Source organism: Acinonyx jubatus, chromosome B1 (assembly GCF_027475565.1).
Source record: "Acinonyx jubatus isolate Ajub_Pintada_27869175 chromosome B1, VMU_Ajub_asm_v1.0, whole genome shotgun sequence".
In the NCBI taxonomy this organism is placed as follows: domain Eukaryota; kingdom Metazoa; phylum Chordata; class Mammalia; order Carnivora; family Felidae; genus Acinonyx; species Acinonyx jubatus.
Window position 1 is genome coordinate 13193106 of NC_069382.1, and position 26914 is coordinate 13220019.

The 26914-nt window shown below is 41.9% G+C and overlaps 1 protein-coding gene and 1 long non-coding RNA gene across 18 annotated transcripts in view; one reads left to right on the forward strand and one right to left on the reverse strand.

Annotated features, from left to right (window-relative positions):
* The window catches only part of TENM3 (teneurin transmembrane protein 3), a 1268347-nt gene that overhangs the window by 1008826 nt on the left and 232607 nt on the right, over positions 1 to 26914 (forward strand). The window lies entirely within an intron of this gene.
* On the reverse strand, positions 9156 to 20265 carry LOC128314318 (uncharacterized). The gene is made up of 2 exons (XR_008295824.1): positions 19922 to 20265; positions 9156 to 11427 (listed from the first exon to the last, which is right to left on the reverse strand). It is a non-coding gene; the product is annotated as an uncharacterized LOC128314318 (long non-coding RNA).

Sequence of the window (26914 nt, forward strand, 5' to 3'; positions counted from 1 at the left end):
CCAGTGAGCCCTTCTCTTCAGTCGGGGCATTCTGGGAGCTCTCCTGAAGTCTGAGTTCCCAGATGCCCGCCCAGGGCCCAGCACCTGACCAGGCCTTTCTGGGGATAGATGTTCCACGCCTGCTGTGCTCGCACGGTTTTGTACACAGGACAAAGCCCAGGAAAAATAGAAGCACGGTTGGCACGAAGACAAATCAGAATTTCTCTGGAATGGACGTTTGACTGATGAACCGTTGCCAGCATATTCCAGGTCGTTTGGATAGCGAGTAGGCGAAAATTGTGTCTGTATATTGAGAGGCAGCCCGGCCTACAATAAAATAACCACAGATTGGGATATGTGACAAAACTGACTTCTAGTTAAGGCTCAGCTACTTACTACCTCTTTCCACCTCCATTTCTGGTGATAAAACCTACCATTTTGAGGATTCAGTGAGGTCTGTTTAATGCCTGTCATAGTGACTGGCACATAACATACATTCGAAGATAGTGATGGCATTGGTATCAGTGCTAATAATCGCAGTAATAGTTGTTGTCTTATTATTGTCTTTCTTCAGTTCGATGCCCCATTACTTTTCTTGGATTAATCGCTTGTAATATCCATCCTACCGTATTTTCAGCTAAATGGCTTCCAGTTTTTCAATTAAAATTTCAGTTGAACAGTATCAGAGGCATTTTAATAAAAATTTTACTGAGCTTGATTAGTTGATGAGAAGTAAATTGCTCATTTTTGATTACCACATTAACTCTTTCTGGCCATTAGGGTACCATTTAGTAAATTACCTCTTTTAGTACAGTACTCAGAATGTTACCCAAGTGACCAGAAAGAGTTAATAATGTACCAACAGACTGAGCAGTGTACTGCCTTCTTACTATCAGATCAGTCTCATTATATTAAATGTTTCCCTTTCTATAATTGTCATTTTCTTTAAAAATGAAATATTAGATGCAGGGTTTTTTTTTTTTATTTTTCATAGATGAAAATATGGCGAGTTCACTCACAAACCTTCTAAGGGGATTTAAAGTATTGGTGTTCACTATATGATACAGAAAATAAATCTGATGGGGATAATAAATGCATCCTACACAATGCACAAGCAGGGCATTATTTTCCGAGGGCACAAGTGATGCCCTGATTATGATCTGAGTACTGGGAAGGCCTATTACTGTGTCTTTCTAGGTGTTTGAGCACTGGAGAGAATTGTGTCTCTTGGAGTTCTGGCAGGTACACCTTTGTACGGGCAGGAATCTTGCCTTTTTGTAATGTATACATGACCGGCCTTCATGTGGATGTGTTTTTACCACAAATTCTAATGCAGCTCTTAATTATTCAGGAGTGATCCTGACTTCCTCACGAGTAGGGACTTGCAGTCAGTTCTTAAAATGACCTCTGTCACTCAACTATTTTTCCAGGTACCTGGTAAAATCATTCCCACTGTCTGGAGAGAATCCTTGACTTCTTGAGGTCCTAGTGTATTTCACATAAAAGGTTGCCTTTTCATTGATGTATCATGGAATAATTTATGAGCCGCTGAGTATTTACCGAGTCGTCATGTGTAACATTATGTTAAGTGCTTTGAGTGAAACAAAAGTCATTTATTCAGTAGATACTTACTGGGCCGGCTGTGGGCCGTGTCCTCGAAGAATACGACGACGAATAAAAAGCATCCAAAACCTTGAAGTTTGGTTGGGAAGATGATTAATGAGGACACCATGTTACAATACTGTTGCGCGTATAAAAGTGTAATAATAGTCCTGTAATTACAGGAATATTTAGAAAGGTCAGAGAGGGAAACCCAACCAAGCTTGGAAGGAGTCAGAGAAAATTCTCTGCAGGGAATGAAGGTGAGCTGAATCTTCCAGCGTGAAGAGGAGTCCTCTAAGGACAATCGGTATGTCTACCTCACAGGACAAGAATACCAAGGCACAACGTTGAGAAACGTGGGGCAGAGGGCTCGAGGTACTGTTAAGTTTGTTTGTTGCCGCTGAGGTTCTGTGCAAAGCAGAAAACAAGGGTAGGAAAATAGGGCGCTATCAGATCAGTGATATACTGTGGTTTAAATTTGCTGAGTTTTAAAACCTCGTTGGAGAGAGAAAACATGATGTCCATACTACCACATGTGGTTACCAGTGGGTGGCTGGCGACAATTTTTGTATACGTCCTTTCCCCAAACCCAGGAGGTGGCATTGTTTCCCTCATGTTATGGCTGAGGAACTTATTTTTTAGAAATATTAAATAAATTACCCAAGGATGCAGAGAAAACAAGGGATGGAGACAGAATTCAAGTCTACAGGATTCCAGGACACAGATTCACAGAGAGATTGAATAACTTCCCCAGGATTACATAGTGAGTGGCTGAACAGGTATTCAATTCAAATCTTTTTTCCTTGCGTGAGGGCAGTGTTGACAATGGGTTCTATTTACATAGGAGGCAGGGAAGGAACTGTCAGAGCTCAAGGTAAACAGGAGGTATTGGAGAAGGACTGTGGCGTGCAAACATCATGGGGCCAGATAGAGCAAGTGCTCGTGCTGGTTTTCCCCAGACAGCGCCTACTGATACTCGTAGCCTTGGCATAGTTACGAATAACCTCATCTCCTAGAAGTTTTCTTGTTCGGATGACAAGTTACGTGACCACCCTGTATAGAACATTGTACAAAATCAAGGTTTGTACCAAACGCAATGGAGAGTGTTACTGGGGGAGTAGTTTGGGGAAGCAACTCCAGCTTCTGTTTTCCAGTTGTAATTGAATTAACTAAAAATAGAAATGGGGACAGTTACTACGTTCACAATGATACATGCTTAGAGATGTGCCGGAGAGCAAAATGGATCTTTTTTGCCGCATCTCCTGTCCAGCCCCTGGGATAACCATGTTTTCACTTGGTCAGGCAGGTTGAAATCCGGTGGATGATTTTTGTTTCACAGCAAACTTCTTTGACAGATTAACTGATCGGATTGCTCTCCCTCTGTAACTCACTCCCTTCTCTTCACATTGGACCATTAGCCTCAGAATATGTGTATATCGAAACGATAGTATGGAGTATTGTAGGAAACCAGCAACCAAGTTATAAATTTTCCTTAGATTATTAGCCCTGCCTCAGAAAATCCTCTAGAGAGTTTCAAATAGAAAAGCTGCTACTTTTCGTCTGGAAAATAAATTCTCAGGGGGACTGGGTACTTATTATTTCCAACTATTCCCCTCTGTACATGTTTGGGTGAATTTTGATATTTGTCCTGAAGGTCTTACTGGTATTTCTGTTTTTAAAAAGAACTTCTGGTCATTTAACATGTTCTTCGCAAACATTCTAGACAGCAAAGCCAGGACACTGCTTTAGTCCCGGATACGGGCCGAGGACGGAGTCTCGCCTGATTTCAACAGTCTCCCAAGTCAGTGTTATTTGTTGCCGTGGGTCGTTTTATTTTGTTTTAGCAAATATTTCTGCAATGATTTATGCTCGGCATCTGATCCATAATTATGTTAGGAGCCATAATTAGGTCCTGTATTACTAGATGATAAGAATAATAGTACCTACCTCTCGGAACTAACGTGACAGTTAAACGAGTGAAAATACGTTAGTATGCGTAAAACGCTTGCAACAGAGCCTGGCATGCGATGACCACCATATAAGTACTTGCTATTAGTACCCCTTTTTTCGAAAATAGCCTGTCGACCTCATCACAACCCAGAGCTCTGTCTGATAAGCAGATAAATGCTGCAAGCAAACGCGGTGTGTTTTTATTTACCTTAGACCCGTGGGGGTTAACAACCCGTGTTGTTTCTACCGTTACCGTCACCGCTTTCTTCCCTGTCTAGAGCAAGTTTTTCTTCTGGCAAGAGCAAGTCTGTAGCTTGTAATTAGGCTGGGGCCACGGGAGTCAACGGGGGCACTGTCCAGGGGGGAAAAAAATGGGTTGGGGTTTCTAAGCCATCGGTAGAAAATTAACATCCAAATGGCTTCTCAAGCCTTTCTTCTGTCAGGGTGGCCGCAGGACCACGGAATGGGGGGGTGTCACGCGTCATGTCTCTGCCGGGCACCCGAGCAAAGTAGCTGCCAATACGCGTGCCATTCTCGTTGCTTCCGTGCGGTTCCAGTGAGAGCTCCAGCGAGGTTTCTTCGTGGCTGATGGCAGCTCGCAAGTGGGTCAGAAGACCAAATCCCGGCTGCCAGGGAGAGTGTATGCTTTTTTTTTTTTTTTCCTTTCCTTCTGCCAAGAAAACGAATGCCACCAACTTGCTGAAAACAAGCAGAAGTGACTGTTGCTTCTCTTTAGGGGAGGTGGGGTGAGGTTCCCGTGTTTTCCTGCTCTGGCGGCTCTGAAGAACCCTGCGCACAACATACACATTTCGTGTTATTTTCGGCTGCCTGCCTTCGCAGGGAGCCCGCCTCCGCGAGCTCACCGTGGAAGCTTCTGTGAAGTCACTGCTTCTCATCCCACGCGCCTGAAGACGGCCCCCTCCTTGGCTCAGAAAGCTTAGGTTTTAACTCACATAAGTATTAGCTATTTCGTCTGTGCGTGAGATGGGCGCGTCTCAACCACGTTTCTGCCGAAGGTCAAGGAACCTCTTTTTCTCCCCTCTGCTTGTTTATGTTTTGCGCATTCAGTGATGATTCACTAAAAGCCTGACAGTTGGCAAAATATCGACACACTGGCCACGGGGAAGGAGGGTACAGAAGAACAAAAGCCATGCCTACAGTTAACTGGGTGCTTCGGTTAGGAAGGAGTAAGAACCACAAGGAAGGACAGTATGGTTGAAGTGGTATGCAAGCTCCGATTCCGCCATTTCTTTTGGAATATCTCCATTCAGGACACCTGCCTGGCTTACTCCGTAGAGCGTGTGACTCTCGATCTCGGGGTTGTGAGTTCCAGCCCCACACCGGGCGTGGAGATTACTTAAAAAGATTTTTTTTAATCTCAAATAAAAAAGAATATTTCATTTCATTTCTAGACCTTCCCCATCTCATCTGCCTTGGATTCTCTCAGCCCCTGCGGAACTCGTATGCAAATCAAAGCGTGTCCGTGCTGGTGTCTTAAGTCAGTGTTCAGAAGGACAGTGTCACACGGTTCACCGTGAGACCAAGATCTGTAATTGCAGAGTATAAATTCCCACCATGTCAGGATCCCTGGATCCTCTCTCTTCTGCGTAAGCTCTCTCTTGTCTGCTTCCGTTGTCTGATTATTTGCATTGAAGCCTTTTACCTGTTGTTCGCACCAGCTACTTTGTCTTTTTGCTTTCATGGTCCATTCGCCCCTGTACCAACTTCTCAAGTGAAGGATTGATTCACCATCCCTTACGCAGGCACTTTGCTTTCTGCTGTTTCTTGGTCTCTGCCCTTCAAACCCTTTCCGCTCTCATGCAGAATGCCTTCCTTTCTCCCCCCAACATGAGACCATTTTTTTTCTTGCCTTTGTTCAAAACTTTTCTTCTCCGTGATGCTGTTCCTGTATAATCCCCTTGCCTCTAGGAATTCTAAATTTTCCACTCGTGCTTAATTACCTAGCCTTTTCTAGCTCCTTCGTGTTGATTTGGTATTGGATGTCTATAGACCTGTTTGTGTCCCTTCGCGGTGTCTGTGCTCTCGTGTCTTCTTCCGTTTCCCAGTGCCCAACACGATGTTCTCTGATCGTGCACAAATCAAACTGAGGTACGCCTGTCGTACTCGTGAGTTGTTGGCTCGTCTTGCTGCTTGCCGACCACGGTTTCCGGGGATTCATTGGCGGTAATCTTCCCAAGGGCTGAACTGTTTTTCATTACGTGAGGCTTCTTGGGCACTTTCCACTTGCTTTTGGCTATTCTTTTTGAACGGGAGTAAAATTTGAACGGGAGTGCCCAACATCCAAATGTTAAAATATGGAAATGAACTGGTCCAGGATCAACTTCTGCATAGTGTTTTTTAATTCACGTGTCAGACAGGTAAGTGCATGTCCTGTACTTGGCAGGTGAGAACAGTAGGGAGTAATGGGCAGAAAGGCAGCTATTTTGCCAAACGTCTACCCACGAAGAATTTGATAAAACAGTTCCATCAGCAAATATTTATGGAGCGCCTGGAGGCGCGACGCATTGTGCTAAGTGCTGAGGATACAAAAGTAAGCAAATCCAGACAGGGGTCCTGGGCCTTGAGGAGCTTACAATGTTCTAAGGCCTATCAGTGCAGTGATCACAGAATTCCATGTAAGGTCACTTCTGAGACAGGACTTAACTCCAGAAACCGTTACCGACCCTGAGATTGGAAGGGCGAGCAGGACATCAATGGGGCAGACGAGGGGCAAGAAGAAGGAATTTCAGGTATGGGGGAGAGCGTACGCACAGGTGGCGGGAGGGGGTGTGACACGTTAGAAGGTCGAGAGACGGTGGCGAGAGCACAGCTAAGGGAGCAGGGCTCCGTGGTAAGCTGTGTCTGGGGATTTCGATCTTTAGCCAGAAAACAGGCGCTGGGGCTAAGACCAGCTCAGTATTTTGAGTTATTACTTTGACTATGGTGTGAAAGAACCAGTCGGTGACTACAAGGAGGGGGCAGTGAAGATGAACGTAAGTAGGCGGAAGATGTTTATGAGAAAATATCGACAGAGATCGAACGGAAGAGCGCGGAACAAGAAGGTACCCGAGACGACACGTGCGCGGATGACGCGCGTGAAAGGACGGACGGACAATGCGGCCAGTTTCTGATACGGAGTGTACCAGAAACCGACAAGGTTCGGCGCGTCATGAGTTTTGCTGTGAACAGAGTGAGTTTGAGGCATTTGGCAGCTGGAGACAGCGCGCAGGCGGTTAGACGTCTAGCCGAGGAGCCCGAGGGAAGTGTGAAGGCCGGGGATGCACATTTCGAAGGGATCGTTATAGGGATGATAATTGCAGTTGGGGGTGTAGATGGGATTGCTTTCCCTTAGCAGCGGGTTAGTTGTTACCCAGGTAGATGTGAGCAAATCTCTAAACACCTCCTGGCCGTCAGTATCCTTACGGGAACAATAGTTGGGGTAGATCAGGAACTCTGTGCTTGTACAGCAGAATGTAACGGTACGTTCCCTAAGCCTGCGTGTGGCGTCCTCCCCAGGGATTTACAGTTGCTCACATCTCCCAACGGAAAGGTGTCGCTTCTCGTAAAATAAGTGTCGTTATTTAGCCAAGGTGATTTCTTTTTGTATTATTATTATATATATATTTTTTAATGTTTATTTATTTTTGAGAGAAAGAGAGACAGAGAGCGAGCAGGGGAGGGGCAGAGACACAGGGCCAGGCTCTGAGCTGTCAGCACGGAGCCCGATGCGAGGCTTGAACTCACGAACCCTGAGATCGTGACCTGAGCCGAAGTCGACGCTTAACCGACCGAGCCACCCAGGCGCCCCTAGCCGAGGTGATTTCTAAGATGTCACCCAGTTTTATAATTAGGAAACTGTGATTCTCTCCTATTAACGTAAAATTGAGGGAAAAAACGTTAAGACAACTGCAACCAAAAACAAATGGTTTATTTGATGTGCCTCTGGTTTGCCTGGAAACACCTCTTTTTGGTTTGTAAGAATTCATTAATGGATGCACATCTTTTAACAGGGAATTTATCAGTAACTGTTGGGAGCCCCTCCATCGTGTATCTCAAATCTACCAACTGGTCTTGCGCCCCACCCCAGCCTCTCGGGTCCCAGCCACTCACCAGAGTCTTTTCCCTGGACCGTTGCAGTCGCCTCCTGGGCTTGGCGGCTTCTAGCAGGCGGAAGAGCTTTTAAATGAAAAGCCACTTCTTAGTTCTGTACTACTTAGAACCTCACGTGGCCAACAAGACTGGTCTTTCCCTTCTTTCCCTTCTTGTCTCATTCTCCTTTCACCCCTGCCCTCTGACCCCCTTTTGGTTTCAAAACTGGCCAACAGACGCACACCTCAACTGCATATTCGGTATCCTCTTCCTGGAAGATTCTGCCTGTCTGGCTCGGTAGGACTTCCCTTTGTGTTTCGATCTCCACTTCCTGTCAACTTCACATTCATGGGCACCCTTGCCTCACTGTTTTAAGTGGGGCCGTCCCGTTTCACTGTCCTTCTGTGGCCTGTTTGTTTCTTTTCAAAGCAATTCGTTTGTTATTTGCTTCCTTCTGCCTTATGCGTTTTTCTTTCCAGAAACATTGAAGGCTCCTGGTGGCAGAGGACAGGCCTGTTTGTTCACTACCATACGCCTGGCACCTGTTACCATGGTAGGACCATGGTGGGTGTTCTACAGATATTTGTCGAATCACTGAACCAATTGAACATTTTACCTTATTTGTGTTTTGCTTCCATTAATTAAAATACATTTTTTTTTAATTTTTTTTTTCAACGTTTATTTATTTTTGGGACAGAGAGAGACAGAGCATGAACGGGGGAGGGGCAGAGAGAGAGGGAGACACAGAATCGGAAACAGGCTCCAGGCTCTGAGCCATCAGCCCAGAGCCCGACGCGGGGCTCGAACTCACGGACCGCGAGATCGTGACCTGGCTGAAGTCGGATGCTTAACCGACTGCGCCACCCAGGCGCCCCTAAAATACATTTTTATTCTCAGAAAACCCACACTATCTAGGGAACTGACATAGACAGTCTGGAGACGTGCAAAGAACAGGGAAGCCCACCCGAGATGTACGTCGTCCACAGATCATCCAGAAGTTGGATGCGTTCCGTGTGGATAACCTAGAGAATGTCCAAGAGGGATCTGTTTTTGAACAGGTTCTACACATGCCCCTTCCTCTACTTGGGAGAGATCGCCTCAAAGGACATGCGTATTAGACTCTGAATACGTAGGCCTTAAAACGTATCTTAATAAATATCTGAATTCATGTCTTCAGCTGTAGGTTTGCAACCCATTTATATTTGTAGTATCTGATCTGCCTGATTCCTGCGGAATTGATCCTACGTGTTAGTTTTCTAAATCTTGAATATGCATATTTTTACAAAATGAATATCTCCTCTCCCATTTCTTGATCTACCTCCTGTGGTTAATTTTCATGAACAAGCAGGGACCTTGACCTGTAGCTACTTACATCTGTCTGTTTGTTTAGCAGAACAGAATTATGGCAAAGCAGAAGAATCGCTCAGATGTATATGTTTGTTTTGAAATACTTCTCTCTCCTTGGTCTAGAGTATGCCGTGAGCTCCTAATTTTAGATTTTCTTGAGTTTGCTCTTAATGGAAAGTAGATCATAATGTTTTCTAAATTTATTTCTAAAGTATATTATAGTTACTTTTTTCTCATTATGCTTTTTAACTGTTTGATAAACTGTTTATATGTTATCGTGAATGTGAATTCATTATTATTGTATATTAATGAGTAGCATTCCTTCAAAAAAAATGGTGACCCTCTACACTTTCCGTGTATCACATCCTAACCCATATTTCAGTTTTTAGTTCTTTTCCCCTAGTTCCTTCTGTGTCATCTTCTCTCTCTGTTTCATCAGTTATTGAACATACACATTTCCCTCCTCCATTATCCAATCTCCATGACAACCAGAGGTGGTTGCTAAGTGCTGATTTCGTCCAGGACATTTTGATGCCAGTGCTGAGTATAGGACCAGCCCTGTGTAGTTTGGATTGGCACACTTCCTACTGGAGTTTCATTCCATTGCAAGAAGACGACAGCTTTTCCCCAGTTTGACTTAATTCTCTATTTTTCACATCACGTAAGAAACCAAAATCTTACTTTAAACTTGTCACTCGATATCTCTTTATATACATATCACAGGAATGTTTTGTCATTGTGGATATTAAGGGGCCGAGAAGAAATAAATTCTTTATAGTAGCCACATAAGCAGTTTTCTGTTTTTACCCAATTTATTGGCATTTCTGTCAAAAAATTTTTTTTCTTCTCATATCTGATTGGAATAGAAAAAGAGACCCACTGTGACGTACCATTAAGAGTTCCTCCAGCCCAAATCCAGCTTTTTCTCTTGCGTTGGGAAAATAGGAGATGCCTTCAGATGTGCTGTATTCATAGTAGACGCATAAGTTTTAGGAACTTGAGGAATGTCCACATTTAGAACACATACTCGAACAACTCCAACACAGGTTGCTACCGCTTTGGAGTAAAAAGGAGCGTGCTAGCCTTCACGGCTCCGCATCTCTGCTGGGGAGGCATCCCTGGGGTAGGTGGGCCTGCTGGCATTCTGTGGTTCGTCCCCTGATTTAAGTGTTCTCCTCCAGAGATGACAAATGTGTGGCATAAACGTTAGCCCTCCCATCGCGAATGCTCATCAAAGATGTCCGTAGTGGATCATGGCAATCTTCCTCGGCAGCCTTGGAATCTTTCTTAACGTAGCATTCACTAGCAATTGCCAACCTTGTTTTTAAAAAGAGGCATCAGCACTGCCTGAAATTCTTTTAACTCTTAAGTGATCCTCATTCTGTTCCCATGCTGTCTGTCTCCCCTTCTCGCCCCATCCCTGTACACCACCATGGCTGCTGGCAGCTTTCTCTCATGGTTGCTTCGCGATATTTTCTGAAGGACCTGTCCTTTCCTTTTGCAAAACAGAGAACAGAGACGCTGTGATTTTTCTCCCCCTCCTGCTTTCCAAACCAGCAAATAATTTACTTAAATGAGCAGGAGAGGAGGTCAGGTAAAATAGAAGCTTAAGAAGTCTGTCCCTGATATAATTCTTAGGTGTCCCGTGACATTGCAGAAAATTATAATTCTTTCAGAACAGTGAGTCATTCTGGTTCGCGTAAGAGACAGACAGACAGACAGACGGAGACAAAAACAGAAAGAGGGAGGAAGGGAGATGCGAAGGGTGTGCACGTGGATATCACAATCAAGTGAAATGTCAGCATAGTAATTATAGACCACAGAAGTTCACTCCAAAGAATTAATTCTGTTCAAAGGCAGAGTCATGGTTTAGAAACTCGTGTTTTTAAAAATAAAGCATTTTCTTTTTAGTTCCTTTCCAATCAGAGATGGGCGGAGTAGTTGGCTGTTCTAAGATGAAGTCTGTAATAGCATAAAAATCCCTCTGGCTAAGAAGGAGTGTGTTGTTTGAGTTTTCCGGCTCCTCTTGTGGGATTTCAGAACTCTTTAAGTGCTTAGCTTCTAGTGTTTTTTCGGATCAGGGTTAGGTGTTGGGTAAGTTGTTGTGGAGGATCGGAAGGTAAGTGTTAGGCTTGCCTGCATCTGAAACCCACAGAAGCGGTCCGCCCATTGTCTGCGTCGTGTTTCCAGGGTTATGCACTGTGCACTGAGGAGCCTGCTTCAGAAGTATTCTCTTTGCTTAATTTTCTTCACCTTTAAGATCCTTTTCAGAGGTATTTTCTTTTTAAAATAGCATGCATTCTTGTTTAGAAGAATCAGGCTTTCAGATGGTTATAAAGAAACACAGGATACTTGTTATCTGTCAAGTATGGCCAAAATCCTCAGGGCATTAAGGACAGCCAGATGAAGGTTCTGGAAGAAGCAGCTTTGCAGTCTAATTATAAATCTGCTCTTTTCTTCCTAGGCAAAGAAAGTAAGAAATTTTGGTTTCATTTAGGAATTACAGTTTGTTTCTGTGGTTTTTTTCTGGGGTGGTGGGAAATCAAAGTGAAATCCTTCTTTGGGACTACACGTATGTATCAGAATCCTACTTGTCTGTGAAAATAGTGAAAGGTCTTGTAAAAATTCCACTCAAATCCAATACCTATTTATTTTATAAGGAGTAACTTTTAAAAACTATCAAACATGACCATAAAATTATTTTAAAATTTTAAGAAAGTCAGCATTAATCATTAATGTGGGATTCACAATAGAGAACACCAATTCCTAGAATAATTCATATGGTCGTATGTATGGATGTGGATGAGTTGATCAATATAGAATGTGGATGAGTATATTATATATGAGTATATTATGAATATATATAACATAGTATATATGTATATTGTACATATAGTATTATGAGTATCTTATGAGTATAAAATATGGAATTCGAGATTTTGAGTATACTTTGATTCACAAAATAAATGAAAAGGTTTAGTTGTAGATCTGTTTGTTGATGGCAAACTAAACACTGGAGTCAAAGTCGTCCCTGAAATGACTCCTGCTTTCTTATTCTCTTTCCTGTTCTAATGTGTGCTTTTTCTCTCGGGTGGTAACATCTTTTACAGATGTTAATAATTTCAGCATCTGGCAGACTTGTTCTTGATTCTGTTCTGTAAGACCTTATTCTGGCTTTAATTGTTAGCCTATGACACTTGCCTAAAATGTTTATTTCAGATTTGCTGGGTTTTCATCACTAGGGACAGGTTAGTAACACCTCTAACACGAAGTAGATATGGAAGATCTTCTGTTACTATGAATCTGCCCTTGTTTAGTGTGAACTATCTGAGGTGAAAATAAAAGGTTTCTATTTCTGTAACCCCAATCCCTAGTGTAGTGCTTAATATGGAGTAGTTACTGAGTAAGTGTTCACTGATGAAAACAGGTCCTGAGCGGTGGGGACTGGGAAGGACAATACTCATCTCAACTTCTGCAGGGGTTGAACAGTGCTTTAGTGAGTAAGCCAGTTGGGAATTGAGTTAAGTAGTTTCCGTTAAGCCTCTCTATATATTTGTACCTCCCTCCCTGTGCCGGTAAAATGAAGATGATGAAGCTACCCCCTTCTTTTAAACAGAGCTCTTGGGCTAACTTTTCTGACTCTGACAATATTGTGTTCATGCTACTAATTGTTTTTAGAAAACTGTAAGAGCAGGGGTTTTAGGACAACCAAATAAACTGTATAAGTACGTGCTCAACTAAGTGAATTTGCATGACGAGACAGCTTTCCAAACTGACGACTGGAAATAGTGCTGATGAAGTACTTTGAATCTCTTATAAAATAGACAAAGAGATAGGAATAATAATACCACACAAGAATAAAATCCATAATGGTAAATATAATTGAATAAGATGTGTTCAGAATATCGTTATATTTACCTGATTTTAACGTGATCCCCCCATCCATTATGCAGACTAGCACAAGTTAGTAATCGTGCAGAGGTATTCTAAGGTGGCCTCTTTCACCGTATCTAAAGCTAGAGGAAGATGTGACATGTGAGAGAGACAAGCCTGTTCATCAGCTTCGCTCAAAAATATCAATGAAGAGGGGCGCCTGGGTGGCTCAGCCGGTTGGGCGTCCGACTTCAGCTCAGGTCACGATCTCGCAGTCCGTGAGTTCGAGCCCCGCGTCGGGCTCTGGGCTGCCGGCTCAGAGCCTGGAGCCTGCTTCCGATTCTGTGTCTCCCTCTCTCTCTGCCCCTCCCCCGCTCATGCTCTGTCTCTCTCTGTCCCAAAAATAAATTAAAAAAATATATATATATCAACGAAAAGATAACTCTTGATTTGCTTCCCAGTAGTGAGTGGCATTTTGAGCTCCAATGACTGCGAACCCATTAATTCCTCATTTATTGAACACCTGCTATGTTTCAGATACTGCAGAAGTACACAAGACTTGGTTTCTACTCCCAAGGATCTCTCAGTCTAGCAGTTCAATATTTCTTTTTTTTTTTTCAACGTTTATTTATTTTTGGGACAGAGAGAGACAGAGCGTGAACGGGGGAGGGACAGAGAGAGAGGGAGACACAGAATCGGAAACAGGCTCCAGGCTCTGAGCCGTCAGCCCAGAGCCCGACGCGGGGCTCAAACTCACGGACCGCGAGATCGTGACCTGGCTGAAGTCGGACGCTTAACCGACTGCGCCACCCAGGCGCCCCATAGCAGTTCAATATTTCAGCCATTTTATTTTGCGTTGGTTGGACCACTATCAAAATTCAGTTTTGCCGCACCATCCTGAAACTTGACGAGTGTTCTGAGGGCCACGAGGCTGATTAGAGGAATAGAAAATGAGACTCAAGTGAGGGGGAAAAAAAAAAAAACCTCAAGAATTGAATTATTTAGTAGAGAGGAGAGAAAGCTAAAGGGAGATGTATTAATCGTTTTCTGAAGATGTAATGGATGATGACCATCTGGTATAGTGTTGGCCAAGGATGGGAAAAGGAAAAAGTGGACTAAACTGTGAAATCAGGGGCGCCTGGGTGGCTCCATCGGTTGAGCGTCCGACTTCGGCTCAGGTCATGATCTCACGGCTGGTGAGATCGAGCCCCGTGTCGGGCTCTGTGCTGACGGCTCGGAGGCTGGAGCCTGCTTCGGATTCTGTGTCTCCCTCTCTCTCTGCCCCCCCGCCCCTGCCACTCATGCTCTGTCTCTCTCTCTCTCTCTCAAAAATAAATAAACTTTCAAAAATAATTTTTTTAAATAAATCAACTGTGAAATGATTTACATTATAGGCTTAGAAGGTTTAAGACCAAGTGAATTATTTTAATATGGATCCTCCTAATGAATGTACTCCGGACACTTTTAAAAGATGTTTCCAAATTGTAAACCTGTTGTTTCTCTAAGTTGAATCTCGACTGCATTTAGGGATCCACTACAGAAGAACCGTTCCAAGTTCTCCACAGTCCTTCAGAACATTATAGAGCCTGGCTAGGAAGAAAATAAACACTTGGTTCCAGGACATACATGATGTTGTGTCCATAAAAAGAAATGGTCACGTCAAGGGAAGCCATGCTATAAGAAATGCATGTTACTTCACTTTCATCGTCTTAATAAATCGTTAAGAAAATTGCAACCCGTTTACTCTCAGTAAACTCGAGGGCAAGATTTTGATCCTTTTAATGATTACAGTTCATTTTTAAACGGTTTCTCCTTTCTTGCTCAGAATGCATATTCCTTGTGAAGATGTGTACCAAAGAGCCAATGCCTCTCATTTAGAACTGAAAGTTGTTCTTGCTGTTGGCTTGTATAAGAGCACTGTTTCAAATCTAACAGCTTGATAACTTGGGTTAGGATCTCAACCTTCAAAGAAAATGGAGAGTTACAGTCTATCTGCTTCGTGATTTAACTTATTTCAAAGCTTCTGATTTTAAGCCCTTTCACTTCAGGTGCCAAATTCCCACAAAGCACGAGACTTCTTAACTCAATCTCTCCTCTTTGCCAAACAAACAGTTTTGTGTCTACTCCCTTACCTTACAGCCACTGGCATCCAATATCCAGAATTATGCTTAGGAAGGTGTCTCAGCTTTTTTTTCATCCTAAGAACCTTCTGTATCATATTACTTATGACCAATCTTCAACACTTATATATGTACCTCTGTGGTGCCTAACAAAGAAATTAGCCTAAGGGATGTGAGGAACCCTTGAGTAAAAAGCTATTCATTTTTCTTCTGTGCTTTGGGACAGTAGAGAACGGTTTTAAACATAACAAAGATTTTCTAATGACTAGGCGATTTTTAAGTCTCTTCTTGATCTTTGATTTGATTGATCTTTTCTTTTGAGTTTTTATTCCTTAGTTACAGTGTCACTGCTGTTTGTACTCTTATTCTAATATATGAAAAATACATATTTGCTCAGTTTTATTACATATCCTGACTTTGGCCAAGAGGCAATTACTGTCCCCCTCACATCTAACCACTGACATGCAAAGAGCAAAAAAAAAATTTTTTTGGTGTGGTTGAACAATTAGTTGAATTGCATTATCTTTGTAATTCCTATTTTTTTCCAAGAATTACAGTTTTCTACTTTTTTTTCCTTAATGATAGACACAGGACCATTTATGTCCCCCCAGTTATGAATGTGGGCTTCTCCACTTTCAGAGAAAAAATGTCCTCTACACTTCCTATCATTAACTGCATGTCTTTTCTCTAAGAATGATTTCACCCTGTTCACAGATCAGGAGGTTTGGAATAACAAATGATCCCTTCCACAGGGAGACCACCTCCCAGATGGGGTGTAATTTGCCAAAAGTATAACATACTGGAGGCATGATGACATCCAAAGACATAGGACCATTAACACGTAATAAGAGAATATGAGATAGATCCAAAAGAATCTAGAGAGGGCATAATTGATTCTACAGTAGAAGTGACATCTACTCAAAGCTTTGAAAAGCAACATTTAAACTAAAGGACAGCAATGGTCCCAGATAGCTCTACACAGTTGATGCTAAGTGCACATATCTGCACAACTCTTGGCAACCCATTCATGTTCTATTTGAGCTAGTCTAAAATGTGTAGTTAAAAAAAAAAAAAAATGATGTGCAGCCAAAAAATAAAATTCAGAAATCTCCACATTTGGAGGGCTGGTTAGGAAAGCCAGGCTTGATTCGTAATCTAACATTTAAACACCCAAAATGATGATTAATTTTAATGTTTCTTTACTTTTTCAAACAGGAGTTATTTAAAAACCATTATTGATTTGAGAAACGTAAGACTTACTATTGTATATGTGTGGCTACGTGTTTATTCAGCTTTGGTGACTTTCCATACATGTCAGTAATGTGAATGTTCCAGGGAAAGGGGACAGGCAACGAACATTTATTGGGTGTCTACTGTGAGCAGGCCAGTATGGCAGGCAGTGTGTGTGTGTGTGTGTGTGTGTGTGTGTGTGTGTGTGATATTTAATTTAATTTTCATAGCCCTGAGGAGGTGCGTCATTAACCCTGTTTTACAGATGAAGAATGTGTAGCATGGAAAGGTTAAATAACTTGCTCAAGGTCATAGGATTTTAAAGAGGCAGCTAAAACGCAGACCCGTCTAAAAGCCACGGAGGAAAAAATAATCAAAAGAATTCTGCAACAAAATCCACTTCATCATATCCTGAGTCCTTGGGAGACCAGGAGCTGTTGTCTGATTTGTCTTTTTGCAGCTTGAGTTCTATTTCTCCTGTCCTTTTCCTTTTAAGTTTTCCTTTTTCCTTTGTCATGATTTTACACGTCTTCTTTTTCTTCACTTTTCCTCAAAGCCAAAGCAGTGAACAGCTTAAAAGGTTAAGGAAAAGCGAGACTAGGGAGGCAGAATTGCCGTGGTTGTCTTTGTTGTTTATGCCTCAAGCGTATAATGCCATAATATCCCGGGTCTTCCAAAAAAAAAAAAAAAGCAGTGAATGTGGTTCTGTTGCTCACATTAAGGGCCACGTGAGTACATGCTGAAAATATATGGTATTTGCAAAGTAAGGCCATAATTAACATAACAAACCATTCTAATAGAGTCAGTCGATGACTAAATGAGACAAGTGATTCCAAATCATTCTGTATTGTTTAGTACAATTCTCTTTTGATATGAGGTATATACATTTAACTATGTGTCGTAACCATTGACAGGCTTAGTTTTTTTTTTTTAAATCAAGAAATACTATTTGACTCATGTACCCCTATTAGCAGTACTGCTATTTAACACTTATTTCAAATATCACGCTTATGTTGTAGGCATTCTGTTAGTATAATTCTGAAAAAAAATTTAGTTGCCTAGCTGTATAGTACTGGATGCTTTTAAAAAATTATTTTCATTATTTTTAAAGAAAAAAAAATTATCTCTGTGGCTTGGGGCTTAAGCATAGATTTGGGGACTCACAGTACGTTTAAAACTGCAACATTAGAAATGAAATTTCATGCCTGATTCATAGTAGGTGCTCAGTAAATGAGCACTGAATGAATGATCCAATAAATAAAATATTAATATAAGCTAAACAACCATACTAGTAAATAGCACGTCAAGGAACATTCAGTATGTCAGGAACACAAATGCAGCTATTAATGGCCTGATACGAATTGTAAATTGTTACCCTTCAAAATTCAACAATATTTTCACTGATTTTGATTTTTACTTGCAAAATATTAATAGTTTTATATATTTTCTGAAAACAGATTTAAAAATTTAATTCACCGATCCAGTACACTCCCGAATTAATGTCTTTACAAACATTTAATGCAAAAAATGATAGTAAGTTTTTTTTTTTTCTGCGTAGTCTCTTTCTCTGTCCAGATGCATCACGGAGGTCAGTCTCATTGTCCCTCGCCCCTTCAGAACAGCCTGTTTTACTCCGCTTCTCCACCGGCTTCTTAGGAATGTAAAAATCTGGCAGCAAAGGACCACGACTGCCCTCCTTCCTAGTAGACCAAGTATTCCTATTGTCGGATGCAGTGGGCATGAAAGCAGCAATTTTACAGCACAAAATCTCCAATAACATTTACTTCGGTTGGCTGAGATTGAAATGCACACAGGCACTGCTCAGTCTTGGTTGCTTAAGCACCAGCTTCCCTTGGCTTTTTGCCACTTTGTGCATTTCAAAGAGACAAGTCCTTTAAGGAGAGAGTTCTCCTTGTAACTTGCACTGGAGTAAACAGACCGTTCAGGCAGTTTATTGCCTTCGAAACTCAGCTATGCAAACTATTCCAAACTGAATGCAACAAAGTCATTAGCGAAATCATTTGGTCCTTAGAATTCATAAGCATGAATTGTCCTATTTAATAAAGTTAAGTTTTTCTCTTGTAAAAGAATCACTAAAAGTTTTATGTTTAGAGAATGATGGCCTGGCTCTAGAAGTTTTTACTTTTCAAGTGTTGAAGTTGAAAGTCCTGCTGGTACAGGACTTCCCACCCCCCACCCTGTAGCCAACACTTTGTGGAATTAATCTGGGGACTCCTAAGCGTGCACGGGGGATGGCAAGGCTCACTGAGATGAGGTGATCCACTCCTATGGGATGAAGTGTCGACTACAACAGACCCGTGTTATTATGTAACGAATAAGCAGAGAAAGGCATAATTGGTAGACCTACGGAAACATTTGAATAGCCTGACTTCTGCTGAACTAGGTAAACTGCGTACACATTTCCCTCATCAGAAAGTCCCCAGGAGATAGGCAAGGAAAGGCAAGAAGACTGGACCTTAGGACAGCCTAGAATCAAGTATTAATTTAATCAAGAATGAATGATTCATTCCTCCAGCCAAATTGTATCATCCATCGAATGTGTGTGAAGAATGAGTTGCTAAATATGGTTACCAGACTTTATCTCTTTTCTACAGGATTCCTAGCTTCTGTATTTGCTTTCGTTGGTTTTTTTTTGGGTGGGGGACCTTAAAATTATAAATTGTCACATAATTGTAAAATGAAAGGACTTTTCTCATTTCCATTCAACAGTATCTTCGGTGATTATCTGTGTATCAATTAGTTCTGTTTGTGCTGATGAGATCAAATTCGCAAATTTCAAAAAAAGAGCAAAATGACCAACACATTTATTAACTGGGATCCTATTTGCCGTTCAGGTGCCAACTCTAATCACTTGTTTGGGTGAACCAAGCAGTCTGAGCTTCATTAAAGTTATTGTCTGTAAGTAAATTAATAATTCTGCAATTATGTCTTTTTTCACATTTTGTTGAATGAACTGGGGTTCAGTCCTAATCAATATTTTCAAATACTCATTTCCCTTCCTAAAAGATTAGTGTCTTATTCTAACTAACAAGTGAGCCATCATTCACAAAGAACCCTAAGCGAAGACCTTATATTCTTTTTATATGAAATTTATTGTCAGATTGGTTTCCATACAACAAACACCCAGTGCTCATCCCAACAGGTGCCCTCCTCAATGCCTGTCACCCACCCTCCCCTCCCTCCCACCCCCCATCATCCCTCAGTTTGTTCTCAGTTTTTAAGCCAAGACTTTATTAAACCACATGTTACTAGTTTTCCTTATGGATGGATTTGTCCCCTGCTCTGTTTAATCTGCCCATCGTCTCCAACCGCTGATACTCCAAGAGAAGCCGGAGGGCACAAAATTATGGGAGTTCTAACTTCACAGTCTCCCTTTTCCCACCCTGCGGATTCGAATCACACCCCAGGGCAGACAGATGCATACACACTCTTCTCCCCACCCCACACCAGCCTCTGCTCTCCCCCCCGCCCTGCCCCTGCCCCCAGCCTCCAGCTGCTGCTCTGTCACCAGTGGGTCAGGGACACCACCTGTGTCCCTCAGGTATGCTTGGGCGTAAAACAGCTTCCTGTGCATCAGAAACATTTTTACCTAGATGTCTGAACCTTCCGTACACGTATCTACTTATTTTTTTCTGAGTAAATTTATTTAACTATCAAAATCTCCAGTCCCCAGTTAACCTGGGAGTTGCTAAGTTGCCATTCTAGTTTACCTCTGGCTTGGTCGGATGGATTCCATTTTCTGTTTGTTTGTTTTTTCAGAGTAATTAGAAACAGAGAGAACTTGCAGGTAGGCTTGGTAGGTTTTGCCTGTTGACCTTGCCGCGTCTTCACCCAGGGCTACAATCTGACTTCCTGTTAATGTATTCAGGAAGGGCTTAGCAGTGGCCTCTGAGGGAACCCTGTTTCTGGGTTCCTTGTCAGCGGACTGCCCTCGCTCGGAGTGCAGAAGAGGAAGGGACAGGAATAGCCCTGCCCTGTCAGTGCGTCCTGGAGTGCGAACGCTCCAGGAAACAAAGTGAAGCACTCCTGAGGAATTGTGGGTTTGCTTCTTTGAATTCACACAGCATCTCCGTCAGGTTCTTGCAGCTGGACTCCAGCTGTAATCGCTACTGAGATGAGATGCTTAACACGGGGTGTGGAAGCTAAGTACTCACGGTGTTTCAGTGGCCAACACTACAAGGCGTGGTTGGAGCATCAGGCTGCATGAAATTGTATATCTTCATGTTGCTCACCCATTTCTGGCATGCCGCTGATTTGCCAGCAGGCACTCTAGATGAAGGTGATAAAAACGGCAAAGCTGAAAGATGTTGCTCCTTAAAAGATACTGCATATCAATTGAGAAAGAGGAAGTTGACTGGGGATGTAATCGTATAAAAAGCCTCTGAGGCCTTTACTTCTTTGGTTCAGTTGATATTAATCTCATCAGCACAACAAAATGAGAAAGCTAATAGTTCTAATCTTATTATAATATGGTACAAAATGGCACACATTAAAGTATTTCTCCTAATGTAAACAATAATTCCGTATTTCCGTAGCATCGGCTCTCAGACCCCTCGTCCTGATGTGTCATTAGATATAAATCTGTTTTTATGCTTCGTCCAGAGAAGCTTCAAAGCCTAATGTTTTCTTATTGGAGACATTATAATTCTAAAGAGGGTAAAATTGATAGTTTCGCTAGAGAAAAAGTATCATATCCAAAATTATAATGTACGAGAATAATCCAAATGTCCACGCCACCCACCCTTATGGTTATTTAAGGCATAATCAGGCTGGGAACTTAATGCAATTCAGTTGGCTTCCTAATTCCCCAGGGTGTCAGCTGCGACCACGGAGTCTCCAATCAAGTTAGGCGATCCTTTAACGTTCCTCTCTGCATTTTCTATTTCATTCTCTGTTTTCTTCCTCACATCTGAGTTTTGTTTTCTGAAAGTCAGCACTCCCTATGCCAAACCAGTGCGGAGTTTTCATGGTGCTTGCATTAACTTGTATCTTAAAAAGCAGTTTATATGTATATATTAATTATTCCCAAGAATAATGCAGTACACGGATTGAATTATTTAAATTAGTCAAATCGGGTGTAATGCAAAGAGTTCCCTAAAACCTCTGACAGGAATAATTTTCCTTGTTGCCGTAGACATAAGGAGTTCCTTCTTGTTTGGGCCTTACTCAGATCACGCTACTTTTGTTTAATTACAATAAAATACCAACCACTAATCAAAAGGTCCTTTGTTCTATTTAAAGTTCAAACTTCTGTCCCTCTGAACATATTTACCTGCCTTCCTAGGATTGCCTTCTAAGAGCAAAGTCAGAAAATGCTAATATGATAGCCTAAATGGAGAAGAAAAATGTATACCTTTTGCAAGTACCCTGTAATAAACTTCAGGATTTTTCTATTGATCTTTTTAATGCCCAAGCTTTGCTGTATTCTTTCCATAAAATATTTTTCACTTCACTGGTCACTTTAAGGTTTATTTCATTCAGATTTACGTTAAAGCACATGCTTTTGTTGACATTTAATTTGAGAAATGAAGAATTGAGATTCCTCACACAATACATCAGTGGTAACTCTGCCCCTCAATACAATACAGCACACACACACACACACACACACACACACACACACACACACACTCTCTCTCTCTCTCTCTCTCTCTTCCCTGAATCCTGGCCACATTGCAGTGCACAAGAGCAAGTTATTAGAATTACGATTTCCAAAGTATTTTAATGCAAACACACACTATCAGATGTAGCCCCACACACTTCTATTTGTTACAAACCCGCAAGGAAAGCTAAAAGACTGGAAAATATAAAAAGGAGTGGATACACTAATACATATTCCACAATATTTTTAAAAAATTTCTTCTCTAATCATTCGAGAATGGATTCAATTCAAAGGCGATTCAAGCATTTCATGTTTCAAAACTTGGGTTATTCCCTGGAGTTGACTTCCTTTGCTGCTTCGCCTACAAACAGTGATTTCCTAGTAATGCCCGCAGAAGCAACAGAGTGAAGCTAATGCAGTCTCTGTGCAAGGGAAGAGAGATTTTCAAGGGAAGCAAAGGCTCTTTCACTCCTTCTTTCCTACTGGTTAATGCCATCAGTGGGTGGTCATGCCTGCTCTGTTCTTGAACAAAGGACTTCCTTCTTGGGAGCAGCAGGAGTGAAGCTGACAACTATCACATCTGTTTCATGCTGCTTCCCCAGTTCCCAAGGGCTAACACCGCACATTCAGCACCAGTTGGGATGGGACCACCAGCGAAAAAGGCAATAGGGCATCATAAGTGAACATGTCTTGCCTGAGTGAAAAAGGGAGGGAAAGAAAATATTATACAACATTAAAAAAAAAGCATTGCAGAGGAAAAACAAATGGACAGAGAGATACAACTTGTCAGAGAAGACTGTTTTAGAGATAGTCTCTCCCTTTGGTATAAAATGCTAATTAAAAAAAAAAGTTTATTTATTTATGAGAGAGACAGAGACAGCACTGAGTGGGGCAGGGGCCGAGAGAGGGGGAGAGAGAATCCCAAACAGGCTCTACCCTGTCAGTGCACAGCCCCACTCAAGGGTCAAACTTAGGAAACCGTGAGATCATGACCTGAGCCAAAACCAAGAGCCGGATGCTTAACCAGCTGAGCCACCCAGGCGCCCCAGAAAATCCTAATTTTGTAAAACAGTATAAGATAGGACACATCTCTCCCCCTTTTATGTGCAAAGGTCTGGTCCTGTAGAAAGAAAGCGTGGTTTGATCTGAAGGACATTTCCACCTGGTTGTAACCTCTGGCCTTTGCTGTCACTGTTTACAAGTGAGAAGAAAATGGTAGGCATATTTAAGAGCCAGAGAGGATTTAACGTGAATAATTGAACAAATGGAACATCGGGAGATGGGCTCAAAACAGCATTGATGGAAATGTTCTAAGACTGGATTGGCCGACGGGTATAAAATTCTAGCAGTTTCTTGAAAATTGTCGAATCTACTTGTTCACATTTCACAATTACAAATTTTACGGTACATCAGTGATACCTAAAAGTGTTTACAAAACTGACTCATAACTTCATGGTCCATGGCAGTTTTAAAAATTCTTCCAAATATTTAAGGACATGGGAAAATGCTTATGACGTGATGATATGTGGAACATAGCAAAACAGAACTATATAGTATGATCTCAGTGGTGACTATATTTGTATAAGGAAAAGAGGACAGGAAAGAGATAAACAAGACTGCCTCTGGGTATATGGATTACAGATGATTTTTGTTTCCTTCTTTTCCTAGTTTTCTTTATTTTTCTATAGTTTTGTTTTTCCTAGTTTTTATAGTGAACATGTGATACTTTTATGATGAAAAAATAAAATTAATGAGGAAGTGTTTTGTCAGTATCTACCAAAATTGTTTATGTGGCTACAATTATCAACTCAGTATCTTATTTGTCTGGACATATCCTATAGAAATAGTCATAGAAGTGATTATAGAAATACTAGAAAGATTTTAGAAGCAACTTAATGCCCACCAAAAGAGAATTCGTGCCGTGCAATAATACTATTCAGTTGTGAAAAAAGAATTTTAAAAAGTAGATATGATACATTGTGTATATAAATGTATATAAACAAGTGTGTGTGTGTGTGTGTGTGTGTGTGTGTGTGTGTGTGTAGATATATACACCCTAGCTTGCAAAGACACCTATAGTCTGTTGTGGGATGGATAGAAAAACAATTTGTCAAACTAAATATGAAGACTGATTGCATTTTCAAAAATATATATGTATACAGTGCGTCCAGACAAACTTGGGCTACATAAGAAACGAAACTGTCTTTATTCTTTTAAATAATAAGTTTTCATTTTGAGACTCCATCCCAGGCGGAGGAGGTAGAAACTCTCCAGACAGACATAGTCCAATCAAGGTTTCTTATCAATTTCCTAATGCCATTTTCGGAGCACGATGATATTTAGGTCACGTTATGGTGAGTGCTATGGACTGAATTATTTCCCTGAAGGTTGTGTCTTGAAGCCCTAAACCCAATGCCAATGGTATTTGGAGATGAGGCTTTTGGAAGACACTTAGGTTCGGTTGGGGCCATGAGGGTGGAGTTCTCACGTTGGGATTAGTCTGTCCTCATCGCTACACCTTTAACAATTCTGACCCTTTGGAGCACCCGGCTGACACAGTTGGAAGAGCATGTGACTCTTGATCTTGGGGTTTGTGAGTTCGAGCCCCACGTTGGGTGTAGAGATTACTTAAACAAGTAAATAAACTTTAAAAATAAAAATAAAATGTCTGACCCTCTCTCAGTGGTTTCCATGACCCTTTTGATTCACAGAAGATGTACGTCTGCCCCGTGTGACAAAGTTTCTTCTTCAGTCACACAATCTTTGTCAAAGACTCTGGGGGTGTAAGGGGTTTGGTGCTGGAAAAATTGTCTCTGAATATCCAAGAATTCTTCTAGAACCTTTTTGTTTCTTGCACAGGCCTCATCTTTCGAAACCCAAAGATTAAGAATGTGTTTCTATGTACTCTGCTTGAACAGCTTTTTTTCTGACGCACCATGTATTCACTGAATATGGGGAAAGAGACAAGGGGAAAAGGCAGTGGTGGGTGGTGGTCGGGAATTTGGATTAATGTTTCAAAATACTACTGTGGTGTACAACTGGTTATCTTCAAAATTTAGGATTCGAGAGGGGAAGGGAATGCTTTCATTTTTTTGCTTTATAATATTTAAAAATAGTAAGCATCCCTTTTGAATAAAAAGTTAACCACTTCCATAAGTTGCATATCAGTTGATCCTTTTTACAATACCATGATCTAGCCTGGGCAGTTCCTATTATTTTTTTAATATTTATTTATTTTGAGAGAGAGAGAAAGTGAGCAGGGGAGGGGCGGGGGGGGGGGGGGGGAGAGAGAGAGAGAATCCCAAGCAGGCTCCACACGGTCAGCACAGAGCCCAACACGGGGCTCAATCTCAGGAACCGTGAGATCATGACCTGAGCCGAAATCAAGAGTCGGAAGCTGAACCAGTTGAGGCGCCCCAGGGCAGTTTCTGTTATCCCCGTCTTAACAGATGCAGAAGCAAAGTCATCCACACAAATTATAAACCTCTTTAATCTTGCGCAAGTAACAAGAAAGAGAGGCAAACGTGTAATGAGTACCCTCAGTGTGTAGAGAAGCTGTTAAAAATGTCTTAATGCATCGTGTTTCTCTAAGTCCTTATTGATTAGAAAGCGTTTCCAAAGTGACTTTTCTGATTGATTTTTCCATTGAAATAGCTGTGTCCATCCTGCATTCCCAGAGGCATCTCCTTCATTCTGGTCTTCGTGGTTTCGTGTTTCTACTACGGCCGTATCCGTCCCTGCTGCCGTACTTTCCTGCTCTGATACGTTTTCACACCGACTGATCTTACTAAAACGTTGCTTAGGTCATAGAATCATAAGGGCCTGAGAATTGAAAGAGCCTCACAGGCAGCTCCTAAGGGACCTCAGGAGTCTTTTCTGGAGGATCCCTGGCACGTGATTTTCCACCCTTTCCTTCAACCATCGGAAAGGGATTGACCACTCTCTGAGGCAGCCATCCTGTTTTTGGCAAGCTTAAAGTGTTGGAAGGTCCCTTCTTATTGCTGTACTGAATGTGTCCCTTTACCGACTATCCGGGATGAGTTCAGTCTTTCTTTTTTTTTTTTTTTTTTTAATTTTTTTTTCAACGTTTTTTATTTATTTTTGGGACAGAGAGAGACAGAGCATGAACGGGGGAGGGGCAGAGAGAGAGGGAGACACAGAATCGGAAACAGGCTCCAGGCTCCGAGCCATCAGCCCAGAGCCCGACGCGGGGCTCGAACTCACGGACCGCGAGATCGTGACCTGGCTGAAGTCGGACGCTCAACCGACTGCGCCACGCAGGCGCCCCCAGTCTTTCTTTTAAATGACAGTCTTTCAGACAAGAATGAGAACGCCTGTCTTCCTGGCTCAGCTCACCGGCTTAGGTATCCCCAGTTCCTTCCTTGTTTTATTTGTTCCTGTCTGCCCGAGACACCACACTTCTTGACCCGGGGGGACCATGCACCGCGTGCTTGTTTCGTGGGTTAATGATAAATGGTTAAAATGCCCCGTCATTACCATACTGCTTTGGTTCCGGGATTGTAACCTGTAAAGGAAACCACCAGTACGTTCCCTCCATCTGGTAGGTGATGCGTAGGAACTCCTGCGACGGTAGAACATCTGTTTCTTCTTTTAGCTCCGCAGAAATGTCAGATACTTCTCTGCCAGGATAATTTTCAAATCCATTTTCAAATCCACACGTTTATTCCCTCTTTTGCTTTTGTATCTGTTGTTTTGGGGCAGCGCATTCCAGCACGAGAGTATAAATATCTCGGAAGAGTACGTACAATCTGACTTATCTCTATTGGAAACATGTCCCATTCGGTTTGAGTTCTTACCCACCGTGTGTGAAAAGTTCCCATTTTCCTCGGTACTCATACATAATTAGGCCATCACCAGAATGAAGCGGTACAGTTTTATTAATCTGTGCAGTTATATCATTAGTCAAGACACCGTGCTGCACAATTTTATAAAGCGCACATCCTAAAGGAATAGGAACTAAATTATAAGAGATATTCCTGGTGAAATCATAGTCTTGATTACCACTTACTTTTGCTTATTTATCCTACTGTCTAGACTTTTTTTTTTTTTAACCTCCAAGATAATAAAACCAAAAGAGCTG